This window comes from Diprion similis, chromosome 12, assembly GCF_021155765.1.
Source record: "Diprion similis isolate iyDipSimi1 chromosome 12, iyDipSimi1.1, whole genome shotgun sequence".
Taxonomy (NCBI): Eukaryota; Metazoa; Arthropoda; class Insecta; order Hymenoptera; family Diprionidae; genus Diprion; species Diprion similis.
This window is the reverse complement of record NC_060116.1, coordinates 5,510,598-5,532,892: the sequence shown is the minus strand read 5'-3', so window position 1 is coordinate 5,532,892 and position 22,295 is coordinate 5,510,598. Positions and strand designations below refer to the sequence as shown.

General features: G+C 36.9%; 1 protein-coding gene and 1 long non-coding RNA gene across 2 annotated transcripts in view; both read left to right on the top strand.

Moving 5' to 3' along the window:
- The window catches only part of LOC124413473, an 81,279-nt gene that overhangs the window by 9,524 nt on the left and 49,460 nt on the right, over positions 1-22,295 (top strand). The window lies entirely within an intron of this gene.
- Positions 6,885-21,773, top strand: LOC124413476. Its single transcript, XR_006929880.1, has 3 exons — positions 6,885-7,031; positions 7,074-7,077; positions 21,762-21,773. It is a non-coding gene; the product is annotated as an uncharacterized LOC124413476 (long non-coding RNA).

Here is a 22,295-nt window from a genome sequence, read left to right as displayed (position 1 = left end):
TTCATTAAACTTTACGAACTTTATTCAGATCTTATAAAATGAGGGCTTCGGAAGTAGCAAACTGATCAGATCGTGATCAATACCTAATGGAATGGTCCATAAATTGTTATTCACGCTCATCACGTATTGGAATTACGTAATTAATAATTAATCAGCAAATTAGACACTTTAATTTTGGCGGTTTTCGCAAAATCTCATTATTTTATCGCGGTTTTCTCATACGTGTATTTCAAAATACACATTGTACGTCCGTCTCTCTCTCTCTATCTCTCTCTCTCTCTCTTTCTCTCTCTCCCTCTCTTAGCCGCTGTCCTTTGTCCAGTTGAAACTGCGTTAGTTCGCAGAATTCTTGTATGATACCCGTATTTTATAACGCAGTAGCTAAACCTCATAACTAACGATAAGGAGTGGCAAAAAAAAGAAAGGAAAACTAGAAACAGTCCCGTTCAGCAATAACTGGTAACGATAACTACACGGTGTCGCTACATAATGCAATAATATTTTTTTAAAAACCTGTTATCGTTTTATAGTATATTAGCACAATGCGTCCGCCTGTTTCACGTGTTATCAACTCAGAATATGCGAAGCGGATAAACTTTGTAGTTGACGTCATACCCACTAAAGGGTTCGATCTTTGCTTCTAATCGTGGTTTAGAATTGCCATACCTGTATACTGATTTAGAAGTTCCCAAGCAACGTGCGAGGCTTTTTTCACAAAGAAGATGTTCACGATTTAGCAAACATACGCGTAAAAAGGTGAAATAGAAATTTATTATATACAAAATGTATCTGCGAGATTACGTTTCAACGTTTTACGTACCAACTAATTCAGCGATACGTATTTTACACGCTATTCTTTTACTCAGGGATAAGATAGCTTTCCAACTTCGGGAAATAATGCAGGATTTATGATCGCGCTTTGGTCGATATTGTAATACGAAAAGTTCGGGAAAAAAAAAAGATAAAAAATGTACGGGATTCAGAGAGACAATAATTTGTCATAATATCGAACCGTGTGAGAACCAGCAGCAAATTTATTTATAGCGTTTTCAAACTCAACTTATTGACCACAGAAATATAATTGCGAATCATACAGCGAGAGAATTTCCTAATTGTTCTCACCATACGGTCCTACTAATTCAATTTTTTACCATAACCGAAAGATCGAGAGGTCCGGATATGCAAAATGAAAATAAGTCTCGTAGCTGAATACCAGTATATCTAGTAGATTATTACTGCGAAAAATTTATGTCAAGACCTTAGTGATCTAAAAAAGTGTAATAGATTAAAACAGAGATTTAATATTGTAATAATCGAAAAATGTAGTATAGACAAGTATAATTGTACTAAATAGTTTGTTGTAAAAATTTTTTAGTAACTATAAGAAGTAAACTTTTACTTGTTGTATCATTAGCCGGAACTTAAAACGATCTTGTTACTCAGTAGTTGAAAACATTATAAAATTATACGATTCGACATTGTAGGTTTGAATTTTTTTTTTGTCACCATATAAATTTCAAAGTATGATACTGATAATTTTTGTATTAAATTGCGATCAGAAGACTCAAAATGAAAATTCTCTCTCACGATACGAATTTGAAGTTAGTAATGAATATTGGGACAAAAATCCATTTTTTTTCTTTCAATTTTACAATGATTTCGCAATATCAGTGTGTTTTGTTTTATTACAGTTCACCGAATTTCGAATAATTCCAAAATCGCGATATAACGGTTTTTCCTCAGCACGAATCGTTACGATACGTTACTACCTTAAATGTGATCCTACGATGTATCCTCGCGAAAAATTTTCGAGGACTTAGGCAGCGTATAATTATATCAGCGTACAAGAATCGTCGAGGCGGCAGAAGATTGCTAACGTGCCTTTACCGAGATTTGGCGATGACGCACGCACGTAATACGTAAGCACGCGTCGCGACGCGTTGCGCCGCAACGTAGTGCGTGCGTGTGCGTGTGTGTGTGTGTGTGTGTGTGTGTGTGTGTGTGTGTGTGTGTGTGTGTGTGTGTGTGTGTGTGTGTGTGTGTGTGTGTGTGTGTGTGTGTGCATAGCGTTTGGACTTTGACGGTCTGTTTTCAGCGTCACGCATCGAGTTACGTAGGCAATAGAAAAACCTGCTTGCACAGTTTGAAAATTAATGTACATACAATGTTGCTCAAATTTTGCAACAAAATCCACATTAGAGGCTCGAAATACGCGAGGTCGATGCGGCAAATTATAGGTTAGCGATATAAGGGTTGTAAAATTTTCAAATTAGCAGCAATTTGAGATTCGTCGTCAACAGGTGCATCGAGATATGAATATAAAAAAAAAAAAAAAATATTCAAACGTTACTTTGATTCATTTTTTTATCAAATTGTTTCCTTTCCGATTTCTAACATTTATTTCAATAAGAATTTTTTTTTTTTTTTTTTTTTTTTTTTCACCGTTAACCTGTAATATTTTTCTATCTGACAAAGTTTGATCTTGGAACATTTTCTTACGAAATCCAGATTTTCATATAAAGCCGGAGGAAAAATTTAGACTCCGTGAGAAAATTCTCAACTTCTGGATAGAAACATTGGAATAATTTTTTTGCTCGGAAAAGCCTCGAAAATAAAAGTTTTGCTTTTTCACAACAAAAGACATGCAAGTTATATTTTTATTCCGAGAGCAATAAGTACTAAATATCCGAAGGCAAAAAATTGGTGGGTAAAAAAATGGACGCATACCTTTTATACCGCGGTTAGACGGTGTGTTCCTTACAGTACCTGATAACATGCAACAATATTGCAGGCAAATAGAAAATTTGGCATCTCCACATCGCTTTATACTTATCACTTTTGTAATTGTCGATAAATTATTTACATGCCTATAGTAACTGTTTAATTGTTTATAAATATTGAGGGTCATTTTGAGAAGGATCTTTTCCAAAGTTCTCAAGAAATTCTCAAAAACTACTTTTCTCCAAATTATTTGAATACCCATGACGGGTAGATATTTTTTCTATTTATTTTAGCAATTTTTACTTTTCCGATCAACTAAAACATTGTTGAAAAGGTCTGAAAATTCACCAGAAATTCTTAAAACTTCTATTTTTCACTTAGAACATTCCTAGACCGGTTTCATTACGAATTTGATAAAAAAAAAATAAAAAAAAAGTTGAATGTGGCAAAAAATAGGACAAAAATGGTTCCATAATAAAATAGAATAGGTCTAGAAATGTTCTAAATGTAAATTAGAAGTCTTGAGAATTTTCCGGGAATTTTCAGACCGTTCGAGCAAAATTTTAGCTGACGAAAAAAATTGAAAGTGCACACAGAAAAAAAAAAAAAAAAAAGAAAAAACTGATCCATCGTGAACTGGATCTTGGAATGTTTAGAATAGAAAGTATACAGTTTCTGAGAATTTTCTGAGAATCTTGAAAAAAAAGTCCTTTTGAAAATGAGTTTCAATATTTATAAATAACTGAACAGTTGAATGAAAGGTCTTTAAAAAATTCAGAAAAATCAATTCATTTTTTCTTGAAAAAATCATAAACCACGAGGGTCAGACGTTGGTCGAGTTCGCATGTAATTCCCCATATGTATATCGTATGCGCATATGTCGGTGGGTTTGTATACGATGAGTATATTTACCCATCGGCCACAAACACCTGTTTGAGTCTGATGTTTAAGGCCCCCAATCCAGCAACACAACACAAATTCGCATGCAAACGACATAGCGTTAATTTTCTTCTCGCCCTCGTGGCTCACAAAACACCCGGCGTTTCAGCCACCCACCCACCACCAACCCTCCACTCACGACAATTGTTATGTATATGTTTCCTCAGTTTGGCAGCCGCCTTTGCATAAACACACACGTATGTGTATTTGTTAGATGCATACCGTAATCTTTGCACGTGACAAGACGTTGTAAACTTTGCGAACAAGTCGCGGAAATCGTGACGTTGACTGCGTCCTTTCATGTTATACATAATATTATGTATCCGCGGATAAGACTCGGATACTTATTGTTTTAATTTTATTAAATTACAATTTGCTGCTTCTTCTCGCTGATCGTAATAAATAAACCACGAATTGTTATTTTATATTTCATCTTTTCGCGGTTCTATTTTCTTTTACATATTTTCAAATCGATTAGTATCTCCAACAAAATTCTACGGTTCATTTCAACTTCCTATAGTCATTCAAAAACGTAAGAAATTATCATCTGAGTTTGAAAATCATTTATATCGAATACAGGCTCGTGACTATATTAATAGTTTCAAAAATATGCCTAGACAGTGGTTTATCCTGTTCCTCACCGTAAAAATTGCTTTCACTTCGATTTGCAAGATTTCCACGAACTTCCGACATTTTTTACATAGAATTTCGTGTGGAAAGGATTATAATTTTTTATTTTCTACAATTACATTACAATTACCTTTTTGTAACTCTTATAAGAAGGAAAAACAAATGCAAAATTGTTCTTATATGTATATATGTATACCTACCGAGAACGTTCAATAATATTCGTATTATAGTGTATTAAAAACGGTACTTCGAAGCAAGCGACATTTATCACAAACTCCACACCAATATCAACGCGAAATTCGAAGAGTTGGCATAAAACGAAATGTAGCGTATTTTTCACCGGATCGTGTGAAATTCAATACGAAATGTTCAACAGTGTAAAGTGCAAACTAAACCCGAGTAGCAAAATAATCCGATACAATAGTTGTAGCAGTTACTGAAGTTGAAACTTCAATCTCTTCAAACGGAATCAAAATAACTCGTAAATGAAAATCAACTATTCTATTCAGTACAAAGAGAACGGATATACATACGATCCTATTCAAACGATCAAATTTGGAATAGCGCTAAAGTTACACGAATTTGAAAAAAATTAAAAAAATTTCCTAGATTGGAGCGCGAAAAAGATGAAAATAAAAACATATTCCTTCGACTATGCGTTACGAGGGGTAATTTTTAGGCCGTGCACCCTTACTCAAACGACGCTACTGAATATCCCCCCCCCCCCCCCCCCCCTACCGCATCGCCCTAAAACCATTTCCGAAACATACGTTCCTGAATATGATGCGCGCGCATCTCGGCTACGGATCTAAAATCACGTAGGTTGGTAGGTAGGTAAATGTATGTGTTTTACTGTGTGCGAGAGGCTCTTTTACGACGCGAATATACATATGTAGGTAGACTCACACAGCCGGGCGAAGGTAGGCGCTGACACAGACACAAATACACACACACATATATGTATAAACTTAAAGCATCCCCCCCCACTCTTGTGTAAACCGTCGTCGGTTTCTCTACTACGCAGTGTTCCGCAAGTAAAACGCAACGACGACGTATTATTATAAGTTTACCGGGAATATCACTGATCCGGCTGTACAAATTTCTGTGTACAATAAATGTAACAAGTATAATTGACATTTCAGGTTTTACGGATCGCGGATCGATACTCGATCAGAGAATGTAACTGTATAAAAAGGCATTTTGTTTCGTACCTTTATATAGTTCGAAGTTAACTTTATATCCACGGAAAGGGAGATGATTTATAGATAATTTTATTTCGTTGTATGCATTTCTGTTCAATTTTCTATTCTCATACGTGTACATACGTTATAGATATATATAAAATATAAATATATATATATAAAAACCCCAATTTGAGGAGAAAACCCGCATCGCACCTCCGCCAGCGTTTCTTTTTTCAAATTTCCCGCTCCTCAGCCCCTCCACTACCCTCGACCCCCACTCCAGGCGGCACCCCTACCCTTTTCCTACCTCCCTCTTCCACCCTTTATCATTGACGTCACTTCTACGCGCGTGACGTTCGAGAGCATGTCGGCGGTGTCGGCGCGTCGTTCCTCCTGCTGCAAATTTATACGGAAGAAGAGAAGGTTGATCGTAATATAAAGTATGAAAGAAATTAAATATCATCGTTAATATTGTTTACAACGGGTTTTCGGAGCTCTTGTTAATTATTTTTCTACCGTTTCCTCCGTTTTTCCGGTTCAAATTTTTCCGCATTGCGATAACACGTACGGATGTTGTTATACACGTTCTAGTATCATTATCGGAACCTGACGCACGCAGGGAGTGCTTATCCTTCGATTTTCACGCCCTGCATGAGAAACAAAAAAAAAAAAAAAACAGCAAAACTGTGACAAGATATAATTAATTGTACGAAACTAAACGGCAACGGCCACGAATTTACAGTGAAGTAACAATGAGTAACAACGATGCGATGGTGAACTTTGTGTAAAGGAAATTCCAGGCTTTTACGTTTATTTAACAAGTGGATATTATTTTTTTACAATTCTTACTTTATAATATTATCCCCCGCATAATTTTGTGAATTAAATTCGAGATAACTATCGAACAATTACGTATACATATGGATTTGTGTAGCTTTTAATGTTGACAGTGTATACAACAACGTTAACGCGTGTATAATGTTATTAATAATTGGTATATATTTACGGTTCTGTTTATTCAAAATAATAAAACTGTTACACGAGAGATATTGTATATTATGCGCTTGAATTCAATATGCAGTAGCCGAAGCAGCCGGTGCATCGAACGTAAATAATAAATAATATTATATTATAAAAACGACCAATTTGACGGTGTGATGATAATAATGTTGATAAAAAAAAAATCATCTTCATTTTTCTTGACCAATAAAAAAAAAAAATAATCAACAACATATATTTATGTATGTGTAATACACGCGTTAATAAATAATTAAAATATCCTGGCCTAGACGTCGAATCATACTGTACCTGAAAATGAGTGAATTTTAATTAAACGTAACTGTTAAATACGTTTGCCGATACCTGTGTGAGTGTGATGTGATTAATATATAGTATAAATATACATATATATATATGTATCGCAGCATCCACGTTTAGGGGCAATTTTAAAAACCCTCGTAAAGAAATCTAAAGAGAATCGTGAAGTAAAAAGTGCGAGAAGCCGATTACAGAAAGAGACTTGTCGATTATACTTTGTACAGCGTGTACGTTTAAATCGTGCAAACGTGTCGGTCACGAGTGAAAGAGAGAAAGAAGAAGGAGAGTAAAACTTGATGAAAGAAATGAGGAGATAAGGGCCAACTTCCTGTTCGTATTACCTTATGGCTGATCTGTTATCGAAGGACCCGAAACTCACACATATCAAAAATGACTTAGAAGTGATGATCGGTCGTTGAAAAAAACGAATGAAAAAAGTAAACCGGAATGATTTGAGTATCAACAATAATAATAATAATAACGGTGATAACACATCCGTGTCACAATCTCAAACAGGACGATTAACGAGAACAGAAAAAAAAAAGAAAAAACAACAACAACAACAAAAAGTAAAACAAAAATTACTAATTTCACGCACGATCTGCCGACGACGCGTTGACGAGTATTTACACTATAATTGTTATACATTAAACATAAGGATCACGAAGAGAAAGAAGAGCACAAAAGAAAGAGAAATTTAAAAAAAGACAAAAAAAAAACTATCCAGAGATATGTAATAAATATATATGTATACGTTCACATAAATATATTTTTTAAACAATTTCGCGTAGAACTGAAACGGATGTTTTGATCGGTGATAAAACAAGGACTTTGCACCTACAGGATATTGCTATATATACTCAATAGCACATACGTACCAAACACAAGTCTGTGTGTATTATATATACATACATATATAGTATATGTTAAACGTATTTTCGGATTGCCTGTTAAAATACCAATTCAACATGCTTTTAGCTGGTGAGTATATTATACACATATACATATGAAATATATCACATGTTCAACCCTCTATTAACCCTTATTCATTTATCGAGTGCATTTAATCTGTCGTACAATGTATATATATGTATTTATACACATATAAGTGTAATATGTGTACACCATGATGTACACACGCGTGTATGGTGCACGAGCTGATCGGCCATCTACTCCCCATGATACGCCACCTTTGCACGATTCATGGAAATATATATCCTCGCGCATATCAGGTGGCTTTCATCGTATAGATATATCAGCAATGCGAACAGGTGTTGATGGTTAATTAATTACATATCAATGAGCGAAACTCGTTTTCTACTCCGGTATTGCCTTAAAAAATCAAATTCGATTAAATCGTTTATATATAACTTGAACTGATTCGGTCAAATGAATTTTTATTATTTAATATCAATCAATTCTCGTGAGAATCGGTAACTATTTCCAGGATAAATTTACTGTTAACGGCAGATTTTCCACCCGAAAAGTTATTTATTAACTACGGTAGACGATCGGTGAAAATAATATACATCGATTCATTATAACGATCGATCGGAAATCGATTCGGTGTGTAAATTGATACATCAACTTGACTATAATCAAATCCTTGGTTGTTGGAACAATTAATATCGAATCACGTAAATCTAACGTCAGTAATTTATTCCGTTATACCTAATAAAAAGTTCATCTACGCTGAGACAAATAATCAATCAATCAATCATTCGTTGCTTCGTAATTAGTTGTTGGTAATTATTCCATCCATAGCTTTTCACGCGTACACAATTACCGCACAATTGTTTACAGTGACGATTTCAGCGATGCTTCTAAAGGCTTAATGGGGATATGACAAGTAGGCACTGCTGCATAGGGTGTATAAAAAAAGCTGTAAAATATCACTCGAGCACGGCTGTAAGCTATACGTTGTACCAACGTTATCTTCGGAAGCTAACATCAGGCCACCGGGACTGGGGCGAGAACGTTCTCTTTCTCAACTTCCGGTAAAGAGCTTGTGAGAGTTTAGCGTTACGGAGAAAGAAAGATGGAGAATGAGGAGGAGAAGGACAAACCTATGGTGTAGAGGAAAGTAGGGGGAGAGAAATAGCAAAGGAGAGAACGAAGGGTATAGGGTAGGGGAAGGAAACGCTAAGGAGCTTGTCTTTAACTAGGAAAATAACAGCATCCGAGTAGGTATAAAGTCTAAGAACGTAGAGTTCTATCGAGATGTCAAGTGGACGAGGATTTGAGAAACTTGAGATTTTTCAAATGAACAACGTCACGTTTTGCTAGGATAATTTGAGATAGAGTTCTTTCGTTTCTCTTGGCCAAGTCGATCAATCCAAGTGAAGTGAATCATCTTTGCTCTGCTTCCCTTTATTACTGGACAAACCGAATTCATCAAGACTCTGCAATCGTATACATGGAGTAGAAACTTCCACTCGAGAATTTATTCACCTGACAAAATCACTGTCCAATCGCAAGAAGTTTTCAGATCTTCGACTACCGTACGAATCATCAATACACGATATATATAAATGGATTCAAAGAATGGGAAAGAGTCGGAAATCAGTGTCCTTCGACTTGCATTGTTCCCATTAATAGCGAAGAACATTAGCGAAAGCAAATCTCTTCAGGGCGCTCGGAAATTGGAACTTCGAAAAATCTTGTCTACGATGCGTTTATTCTCCTTATCACACTTTCCTCGCGTCTGAGACAACGTCCAGAAATTTTCATGCCCATGAACCCTTTCTCCAAAGTAACATGTATCTATCCCCCAATGACGAATGAGTACCCTTCGAGATTTCCGCGACCTATTTCCTAATCATCGTCACATATTAACACGTATGCAGAAACCCTGAGATTTCCAGGATTTCCAGGTCGCTGGACAATGCGTCAATCCGTAACTACATACACAACCTATACACCATATAGTTATACATGCATATGTGATATATATAACTACCAAGCAGCGATATATCGGAATACCGCGTTAGTCGATATCTGGCGGATAATTGTGGAACAAAATAATGACGATAACAACGGAAATGAGTAGGAAAAATGAAAATAAATGGAAGAATGAAAAAAGTCGGATGTATCAAGGCTGCTAATGTTTCGATCCCGCAATGGTTCATGGAATTGGCGCTACGCTCGGTTCGCTGAGCTTCTGCTGCCAAAACTGTTGAACTTTCCGGCTTTCCTGCCTTTTAACGTACACACATACACATACACACCCGTACATTGCATATCCCGAGTTAGATAAAGCACGTAGTGGTATCTCTAGCGTTATAGATCGGTACTGGTATAGGTATACATGTGTGCGTCACATACACGTAGGTATCAGCTCCGTTCTTGTGTAAATACTTGTGCACGCGACGGAGAATTGTGTTGCTTTGAGTTAGCACAACACATGCCTACATCGTCGTATCGACTGCGCGATTTCTTCACGTGAATTCGCACAATAGGAATAGGAAAAGGAAAAGGAAAGGAGGAAGGGGGGAATTTTGCGAACCAAGGGTAAATCGAACGAAGGTCTTATTGCAGTGCGAACCTCGCTTTTTTACGTATAGTTACAAACAAATATATGTTCTCCCAGAGACGCGAAACCAAAACCATTTCGTTATACTCGATACTTCCGGTTCTAACTTATACCTCAAGATTACATACCTGTTATATATCTCGATTGACAATTATTAAACTAACTTTGCAGGATGATTGGCAGGATGAAAAAATTAAAAAATAGAATAAAAAAAAAAGGCATCTGCAGCCTTTTTTAAAGCTCCTCTTCAATGTCACGTGAGATTAACGTTTCTTTTTCAATTACGCACTATGTATTACACCGCAAAGTGTAACCACATGCATGCGTTGATATTATGTCTGTTAAATATATCCTATAGACGCAGTAATGTGTCGATATATGTATCTGCATGCGACGTACATTCCATAGCTGGTGCTGCAGCAGGGATAGGGTCGTAACATTATATGCGTTTACGCGTTGATCTGACGAATATCACGTGAAGCCAGATCTCTAAATAGAGCACTGCGAAAGACTGGAGTGGTTGTATGTGATGGTGGCGTAATTACGGTTATTGATTGTTAAGTATATGCGTATATAATGCCGCTGCACCTTGTACGGGGACGTGACTGCAGTCAGTAATGCGGTAATTAGGCGACAGCGCATTACCTACCTATCTATAGACATTTGTAAGTGTGACTGCAGTAGGTACGAGCATTCAGGCTAGGTTTATGCAGACTCTCCGCAGCTACTGCATTTATAAATGTTAGATGGAGTCAAATTAATACTCGATAATTATCGCTTTACTGCGATTCACCCTGGACTTGAATTATTCTTACGATTCGTCGAGCTTGATGAAAAACTCTGAGTTATTACTCTATACGTACACTGTTATAGAAAAATTTAACTAAACATAAATGTCGCAGCAGGTTCACTTTATATTTATGTTATTTGTTAGTGAATATGAAACGCAATTTGGTAATATTTACGACGTTTAAATCGTCGTATCAACGTTTAATTTGTCATTTTTTACCTTTTTTCACTTATCAATACATTAAAAAATGGTTAAACTAACCAAAAAATTTTAGTAGACCTGCTGGGACATTTTTTTTTTCTAACCGTGTAGCGATATATGTACAGCTTTCGGATGGTGAATTTTTTACGAGTAAGTAAATCCTGTTTAGCTACACCTGACGGTTACTCGAAATTATTAAATAACCTGCTAAATATTGCATTGTTTAAAAAAATTTCTCGTTACAACGCTTTGTTGCGTATATAAACCAAAACAGTTGGAATATATGTTTCAAACAATTGATAATCGGTAAATAATACTTAGATATGCGCATAGCTAATTTATCAAATTATATCCACTGCGGCAATTGCAATATACGCGCGCCGATTGCGAGGCTTAAAGTTACAATATACATGCAAATCTATTATTAGGTACCTACACGAGTTATACTCGCGAAATTTATTCGCGCACTTGAGTATACATTATAGATATCAGGTGTGGTATAGCTGCTAGATGAAAAATATTGGCGAGCATGAAAATTTCAAGGCCAAAATCTTGTCCGCGAATCGCGATTATTTACACACACACACACACGCAAACACACACATTCTATATGTCTAACTCGCAGTGTATATGTGAGAGGAAATTCTGCAGCGCGATTATCTTTACTATATTCAAGAATAAACTCTGTTAGAGATATGGTTTTAAAAATGGTACAAAAAAAAGTTTCAATAAAAAACATTTCGGTCCTCAGCTTTGAAATCCCCCTTCCAATTATGCTTTGGCTACTCGTATTTTGCTGACATTTATTCAAACGACCGCTTTCAGTGATGAAATAGAACGATGTAATCTTTTTTTCGCCCAATTCAACATCTCAGATTTGTTTTAAAGCTACCACTCTATACCTATATTTTTATTATTATTTTATTCTTACTCCTATACATACGTTTTTCAAACTTCTATAGAGTGTAATAAAAATTTTATGTATCGGCTTGGACGAGAGAAGTTTTATCGTCTTTTTTTTTTTGCTTTGCTTTGCTAAAATATAAAAAGATAGAAAAAAAATATGGAAATTACTTGTTTTCTTTTTCCGAAAAAATGAACCTTCCGAACGACGAGACTCATAATACCTGTTGAAAATAATCACAGAAGATTTTCGCGACTCGTCAAATTGTTAAAGAATATCCAATAAGTGTGTGATAAAAACGTAGTTCATACACTGTTAGAAAAATTTAACTAAACCTATAATGTCTCAGCAAGTTCACCTTATATTTGTGTTATTTTTCACGTTTCTGTTAGTAAATATAACACAAATTTTTGTCATTCTAACATTTAAATCGCCATATCAATATTTAACTTATAATTTTCAGTTTATTTTTCACTTGGTAATTCATAACAAAAAAAAAAAAAAAAAAAAAAAAATGGTTAAATCAACCCAAAAATTTGAGCGGACATTTTTTTCCAACCGTGTACAATCTGACCAAGGAAAGTCATACGTCTTATGGTAATACGCGTATACTTATTTTCGTACCTGCGTGAAAATAATAAAAAAGTAAAGTTTTCCAAGTATATCGTGTTGAACACAGTTGAACTGTTTGTACGAGGATGAAGGTACTTTTAGGTACATACATATATTGTTCCGTATACCTAGGCTTTGAACTGAATCGACTTCCCAGCATCTGCAGGCGCGCGCACTTTCACTCACCGCGGCAGGTTGAGAACCGCTTAGCTGCGTATTGCGTCGCACTTGTTGAAGCTCCTAACGATTTACGGGCTCGAAGAAATTTCCCGGAGATTTATAACCTTTCGAAAATTGCTCTCACGATTAAATACACCTTATACCCGAGAACTTGCCCTGCCCGATCTTATCCTCGCCATTTCTCCGATACAATATACCTATAGCTATATGCGCTATTGCACTGATATATTATTTATCACAGTGTTAAATTTATTCGGTATACTTATGCAGAACAATGTTCAGTATTGCGTTAACGCGTTCATGATCCGTGCATATAAAAGTGGGTTCAAATTTCGAATTGACTAATTTCTCTCACAACTTTTTTTAAAGTCAAATTTCGTTTCTCGAGATATTCTTTCGAATCTCTGAGTTCGAATTTGATGCAGCAAATTAATTTATTACATATATTTTTAAAACGATACGTCATTAACGCAGCACTGCCAGAGTCGGAGAACTTAACTCACAATCAGTTCTTCCGCGTAATGTTCATTGTTTTATTTCTACGTATATAGTGAATTGCTGACGACTGGAATAATGGATTAAATTGATGCGCTGGCGCTAGAATTCGATAATAAGAACAGTTGTTTTATCAGTGCTACCAACATTCGTAAAGTCAGTCGACAGGTCGCCGCGATGTACTTGACCTTAAAAATGTTGGTCACCCTGAGAAGACAACTGCACTTGTTTTCGAATTTTTGCGCATGCGCATCAAAGTATTCAGTCGTTAGGAATTCACTCTGTACAATTAGAGCTTCTCATGTTTCTGTGAATCTGATATCTAAAGAATTTCTTACGAGGTTCATGGACTAACCAAGTAGAACCACTACAGTGTATTCTTTCAAGGACACATCGGCCGGACCGTTTCAATCAAAAGTTATATATAAGAAAAGAAAAAAAAATGACAGTTTAATAAATTTCCAGTAGTGTAAATATTTATACCAATCATAGCGAACACGAATAAAAGACCGTCGAATAAAAAAAAAAAAAATGATTAAACTCTGATGTTATTGATCCGATTCTGCAATATCTTTGGGTTTATTTTATTCACAATTTAGAAAAAAAAAATTACTCAAAATTCTGTATTTAATTCTAAATCTTTTGCCGCAAAAACGCAAAACTTTTGGTAATTTTTTTGGAGAGTCTTCGGAGCGTTGAAACATGTTTTGTTTATTGAAAATGCTTGAAATGCTTTAAAAAAATTGGAAGAAAAAATCAGCCCATCATGGGACGGGTATCAGAATGATCTGTACGAAAAATAAGTCGAGTTTAGAGAATGTTTCAAGATTTAAAAAAAATGCCTTTTTTAAATAGGTAGATTAGTTGGAAAATATCTGCAAAAATGGCGAGGGAAAATCATTGGTCAAGTTATCATGGAATTCCTCATATACCTATAAAAACTTTCAAAAATCGCCTTATCAAAAACTTTCCGTATAGTTATCTCGGGATAATAGATAAAAATAAATTTTTGTATGATCGTCAATAATTAGAACATATTGTGAGATTAGTTTTCTATTTTATATATATATATCGATAAGAATCGGATGAAAACTACCAGAATTCGAACATAATTTTGAAATTTTTCCATTCTAGTCATAAAACCTCGTCTAAAATTGTCGACACGATTTTCTGACATTAATTTCTATTACACAGTTACATTTTTTACAGTTAGATTTCGTTTTATGTGTAAGTATATTCGTGTTCACTATCCAATGTAATCATCGGTGCAATATAACATGACCGCAGATTATTCAAAGGGTTCTTTCTATTTCCCCATAACTTTCGCCTCATACCTCCAACCAATGGGGCTGATTCATCCTCGCAACAGATCGGTCGAGTTTAAAAAATGTCCATACAGCGACGGGTTCGCCGATGTATAATCCCGGCGCATCGTTTCCCTGCAGAGTTGCAGAGCTGGAGAGCTGGAGCGCAGCACGAATAAGCGAGACGAGCTTGACCAGAAAGACTCGGTCTCGCCTTACCTGGCCTTGCTTCACCTTGCTGACATGCGAGAGGTGCAACACTTGCGTTTGTGTGCCATGGCGTAGTACTTATGCCTACGTGCTCGAGAGCAGCGGGCATAACCTACACCGTAGCATTAAAATGCAGATTAGCAAAACCCGGCGTAAAAGGCGGTTATGTAGCGCGGTTAAAAAACCGTTGAGACGAACAAGAGGAAGGACTCTTGGGCTCAATGAAAACCTCAACTTTACCGCTCGTGTTCAGCGCCGTTTCGCGCCTACCCATACATGCAAAGACGGATCACACCGATGCACAGATACGAGTACACGCCTTGTGTACACATCGAGCATTCCTGGCGACCCAAGAATAACGGCTTTGCGACGTTTTCGAACCTTCGAGAGGACGAGAGGAGGCGAAGGAGGCGGAGGTGGTCCGTCGCAACGCTCTGGTTATTCTATTATTACACCATACCGCAACGATATAGTAGCTTACAGATTTGTACAAGGTATATATATATATATATACGTCATACGAACTGCAGCTTTGTAATGCACATACAAAGATCATGCACATATGTATATACCTATAAGAGTACCTACCAATGACGCTGAGAGAAATGAACTTGGTACAGATATTTCAGATCGGAATATTATATCAACGGATAATTTATATTGTGTGTCTGTATGTGATGAGTTACCGTCCAACCGGTGCGCGTTCGTATCTGCTCTAGTGATCCTGACGTTAATTTATCAAGGAACTGGGTAATTACTGTACGGATCGTGGCTCATTTGACTCTTGTCAAATTATAGTGGAATAAACTTTGCTCAAGTTAAACGTCGGAGTTTGTCCGACGTCGGTATATTGAGTAATTTAAATTCATACACATCTCGCTTAATAACAAGCGACTCTGGTAATTAATTTAATCAAGCAACCGATCCGGTTCGTGTTCCAACGCCGTATAGTAATGAAATCCACCAGCAATCTCTGGTCGTTCTTTCTTCATCTATACACACCTTACTAGCATCTAGCTTGTACCTACATAACCATACCTATCTACTTTCGTATCATATTATTTGGGATGCTGTCTTCAAAGTTCAATTCGTAGAAAATAACCACGAATAATTAACTTACGTATATCTTCGATTTTGTATTGTACGTTAACCACCCAACAGGCGGTACAAAACCTCGTTGGAGAAAAACTATTCATGTTTTTTTTTTTTTGGTTGTTTGTTCTAAAGGAAACTAGATCTTTATTTCTTATCTTCACCCTGTGGTTAGTGTCAATCGCTTTGATAAAGTATGCGCGTGTGTACAGTATACATTCATGTATTATACGATTCACGCTCTGTTACACATTCCCGGATTCCTTCTCAGTAATTTAAGAAATATTCTACCTCTGCGTGTCAAGTCCGAATATCAAAATAAAGAACGTTTTCAAGAAAGCAAGAAAAAGAGAAAAAAGCCAAACGACTTAACGGAGTAATTCAAATACATTCATCCATACATACACACAACGTACACAGGCGAGCGTAATCCCGGTTGAAACCAGTAAAAGCTCGCGAATTTGCGGTTACAACGTAGGAGTGTATATATATATATATATATACAAGTATATCTATGTACATACAATACATGTTTCTATGGAGCACGGAGCGTAAGCCAAGTGAAAATAAAGGTTATGACACGACGGAGAGATAGTACCTGCACGGTGGTTTATGGGTAGGTTATACGTATCTACTCTCTTCACCTGCCCCAACACGTTTACGCGCACACCGCGTTACAGGTGGCCGAGGGTTTGTATGTCCCGGCAGTTATCCCGAAATCCAGGATCGTGTTGGCAATTAGCTGATGATGGGCCCCTCACCGATTTTCACATAAAGAAAAGCAAATACGTATCGTGCAGGAATACGTTTATCCACTTGCCTAATGGCCGAATGGCCTCACAGCATTATGCGCGTGTGGTACAGCGATTGACTTCGAAATTAATATACATATGTACATGCTCATAGTTTTCCCCTAGTTAAGTTCTAGATTTGTCTTTCTGGTTTAATGCCGATAATTTAGTCAATCTGTAGTTATCTAGTGGTTAAATATTTTGGAGAAAGAGAGACCGTCTTTGGTCAACTGTGTTTGAAATGTACATTAAACGTGAATATAACTTGAGTAAATAGTATACTTTGGCACTTCGCCGCCTGCAAGACGTGGTTTGAATGCATACAATTTGAAGCACAGTTGAACCTTTCAAACCGAATTTAATGCGAAAGTATAAAAGTCGTTCTTACCGTTGAAAATTGATTGATCACATACATGGTACTTGTATTCGATGCAGAATTGTCGCACAGTTTATGTCTAATTCAAATGTGCATGTATCCAATCAGTCAAGAAGTCAATTTAGCTTCCACCAATCTGATAGCCAAAAAACTAGAAAACACCATGTGGTATGGGTTTGTAGACGTACACGAGCAGATACATATCTGAACACCTGTGAGGCAAGGCAAGGATATAATTTTGAATACACATATATACATGATGTACAGAGAACGTGATTTTGAAGCACGTGGTGTTTTGCAACTGGTTACAGCGGTGGCAATAGGCTTACTGGTACTCTATGCCCACCCATATGTCATAAATATGTATGTACGAGTAGAGTACGTGGTGTATACTATAACGTGCGTGGAAAACGGTAGCCTCTACTCATTATCAGTCTGACTGGTTTGTGCATTCATTATAATCTGTACGCAATTATTTTTTTTCTTTCTTCTTCTTTTTTTTTTCTTTTTCTTTTACTACTGTTATGCATACCAAAGTTAAAATTTGACAGTTGTCAGGCGAGAAAGTTCAATTTACAGTTAAAATTATAAGTATTAAAACTCGGTGATATTTTTCAAATTGCGTTCATATCTATGCGTTAATTGTAAGTATCGGTTTAAAAAAAAAAAAAAAAAAAAAAAAAAAAAAAGAAAATTACGGACATTTTCCTGAAGTGCCTGAATCAGGATTGAAGGAAATTAAAAAAACATGATTTAGTCACAGAGATTCACATTTACACTGCAGCATATGGTAGGCCGGCTTTGATATACATAACTGTATTCTCACACATAGAATAGTTATATTGTTTTGAAACTGGTTTTTACGTAACGGTCGCGGTTTTTTTTTTTTTTTTTTTTTTTTATCATTGCAGTGCAGCTAAATTCGTTCGGTAACATCACACCGCATGAATAATATAAGTAAAAAAATGATTACGTAACACGACAATAAGAAGTTATTACCTGTTATAAATTACCTCCAATCTTCATAGTATATATATACATTTAGATGTGTAGCTTTATTGCGCTTTTAACAAACTTGATGATCCGAGTGTCAACAGTTACTAAGTATTTAACATTTCGCATGTTATTCTTGTTGGCTGTTAGAAACGCTGAACAACTCTGTTTCCATTTGGATTGGACAGTACGACAATTCTGACGTATATATATAACGTTCGTGATTTTAACATTGGAAAAACAAAAACAAAAAAATAAACAAAAAAAAACAATAATTCCTAACGCAGCTCCATACGTCGACATTGTGACCTTATACCAACCCCTTCAACACGAATAGTTAAGTCGTTTGGCACGTGGCTCACAATCAGCCATAGGTCACAATCGGCGCCCACGTACATCACCTTCGTCTCTGTTTACCTGTACAATATCATTCCGGGTAACCTTTTGACACCCTTACACTGGTTAAGTCGCACCCACGCGAGCAGTTCGCCCACAAATTTCCCTCGTCGTTGTATTTCGAATGATCAAGCTGCAGTCACTGCGGTTACTATATAGCAGATTAGGTGCAAGCTGGTAAGGTATATTAAAGCACGTTTTCCACCCACGCAACCCTCCGGGGAAAACTCACCCTGTCTCTCTATCCGCGCCGATTATATATCTAGTTGATATTTACCCGCACCCACCAAACTTTACCATCTTTCCCCATAGGGTGTAAAGCTAGAGCTCAAGGTCAGCCTCGGAAATACCCAAAGCCGAGTCCGGTGCAGGTGATGCTCTGCATATTTAATTAACCCGGACTGAGATCGATCGATGCAGCAGAAACGGTCTATGCTGTATAGTGTCAGGCTTAAATTGTTATGGGTGCACGGTAGTGTAAGCTAACCTCAGTGTACACTGCTTGGGCAATTGTCAGTATGACCTTATACTTGGGTGTCATGAATTTGTGATGTGTAGGCTCGCTGCGAAATGATCGTTGAAGGAAACGGTTCGATCGGTTCATCTATAACTGTATACTGGAAAGAAAGGGCTCAACGTTTCAATGAATATTGCAAGCTCGCGTGCAGTCTGCAAGCGTTGAGATAGACCAACGTTGGATGGCATTTTCTGTAGTACACGTTTGCTGATAGTAATAAAGATATTCTTGAATCCTCGATGAAGTGAAATTTTTGCAAAGGTGTAGGATAGGATATGTCGTCGTTTGGTCAATGTGGATACCGTCACACTGACGTGCGCCATTCTCGACCGTGTCTTTAATTTCAGAGTTAGGTTTACGTAACCCTGAGTTAAAGGTAAATTCACTGATTTCGTTACGTTGATTCCTATCACCGTAAAAATTGCGGTACGGTTCTTCTCTCGAATGCGTGTCTTGCTGCAGGTGATTCGTGTGGAGTCTAAAACACGCGGGGTCAGTGGGGCATTATTTAACCATTAGCGCAAGCTGCACCGTGTCTGCACCTTGTGCAATTTTATTTTAGGGTATGTCGGAGTACCGACCGAGTAAGAGATAATGTTTTATACTTTTCTTTCTCTTCTGACTAATGGAAACATTTCTAACTTTGGGAAACAACACAGGGTTAGGCCAATTGTGGTTCAGTGGTAATTGAGAAAAGGTTCGAAAATTTATGAAAGTCTTGTGAATTTGTACTTGCAACTGATTTTTACTCGCTTTTAGGTTATGGTACGTTACTGCAAGCGAAATACAACATTTTTGTTGTACTTTCTCGTCAACTTTCCGAACTTCTTTTGGTTACCGCGCAATCGCGATTACAAAGCCTGTGATTTCTCAGAGTAAGAATTTATCATGTCGGTCAGGGTGAGAAAAAAGTATAAAATACGATTTGCTGAATCCGTCGATAAAACATCTTTCTTCTCCATTTTCGTTTTTGAGGGGTTGATCGTTTGGTGTATATATTACAGGTACACTGAGGGAAATTTCGACTTGGAGTTACTACACATTCTTTCACTAATTTCACTTTCTACCATAACCGAAAAACATAGTTCCAAGTAGGAAATAAAACCGAGTTTTATAATTGTCACGAAAAAATCTAGTACATGTCGTAAGATTCTTTTTGATTATTGTTTCACGGGTATATATTTCCTTGTAACTTTGGGGGATAACTTCATATGAGTGTAACAGTAAATTCGTGTGAAGGCTTTATTCAACCGAAAGATTATAGGAAACTACCGAAGCAGATTCGGTATTGCAATAACCAGAAAATGTACAGTATCAGCAAACCAAACAGTAGCATTTATCAATTGACTTTCGTGTGATTTAAACGACATTCAAACCATCACCGATTGTGAAACAACTTCCATTTTCCAGAAATTTTTCTAGTAATTAGAACAATTGAATTCGATGAAACCTTTTCCAGTAAATACGAATGAAATAACGCTTAAAACGGTATTTCAACCGAGGTAGGTCGAATTATAACGACACACCCGGCCTAGAAGGCTATAGGTACCTATGGTTCTTTGAAATCATTAGGGGACCATTCGCGGTCTGTTTAACCGGCCTCAAAGTCGCGCCCGACGAAAGAAAGGGGGAAAAATTGGGCCAGATGTACACGTATACACATACATTACGCACATAACGGAGCAAGTTATAGCAGCATGAAATTCCTTCACTCTGTACTTCGCCTGTCGACTGGCAGCAATGATCGGAATATATTACAAAAGCATCTCGGTTTGCATCCTGCAACGAAGAGACGAAAACGTTGATCCTTTTCTCGTTGTCGTCCTCGCTTCGGGGATGATTCCTCCAATTTCCTAGGGCGTTAATTCTTTCCGTTCAAAATTGCAGCCTGCAGTGCCTGTAGGTTGGTAGATATATGCCTGCAGATGTGTGTTTGTGTGTGGATACCTCGTATTCAGAACGGTGCTACAAATGTTGTCTCGCCCGGACAGATGTCCACGTCAAACGCAAACCATTGTCAACGTCTCTCTTTTTCTCTCTCTCTCTTTCCATATATTGTGTTATAATTATACCTATAGGTTATACATATATAAGGATAAAATGACCCACCTCACGAACCTCTTTTTCCTCCATCGGTTAACTCATCTCTATATAATATATAGTATAGTAAGTGGCTCGATGTATAATTCACATGAACAGAAAGTTTGTTAATTATATCATGGAAATTATATGCGTTATACGTGTCTGTACTCAGACTGAAACATTTCTTGAAAAAGGCTACCCAACAACTCAGTCACTCTGCATTTATACATAATAGATCCGCAGGATTATATAACTCATTCAGGCGAATGCTGGGTAAATTTGAACGGTTGGAGAAATGGTTCGGTATTGGATTCCTTTTTTTTCTTCACTCAAGTAAATAACAGATTAAAATCCGCTAAATATTTGCCTCGTTGAAATTCGGAATCTATCGATGACAATGGATTCTAGTAAATCCCCATATCCAATGACCGACATCAAAAGTCTGTTTAAAAAAACGTGATCTCAGAATAAATGAATCTTTGGTTGATTGCAAAGTAGATAAAGAAACAATGTGTTTAATTGGACTGAACTTTTTTCTGGGTCAACTATTTCTAACATACATTTTTACATCGATGATTTGGAAGAGTGTAATCAATGCGATAACTGCTGATGAAAACAAAAAGCGATATAATTAACGAGACTGAAAAGCCCTGTACAAAATCGATAGGGTAAATTAGAAACCACATAGGTACTAGAATTTCGTGACCAAGGTTAAGTCGAGGAAGAGGAAGCCGCCTTCCCTCGTGTGTATGAGTGAAGGCTCCGTAAAGCGAAAGAAGAAGCAACGATCCAGCGCGTACACGCGGTTAACCTTGAAGCCAAGGATCGGATCACGAGTCCTCAATGATCCACCCTGGGGGCTTGGGATAGGGGAAACGCAGGGCTTCACCGGCCTGCTTGCCAAGCCATGGGGCACGCACGCGAAAGCTGCTGGTACCTACGACAAGTAACACGTGACACCCCGTATTCCGCAATACGTGTTACGCGTTACGTCGTACGCGAAACAAAGAAATACTTTTAAAGGAGGGC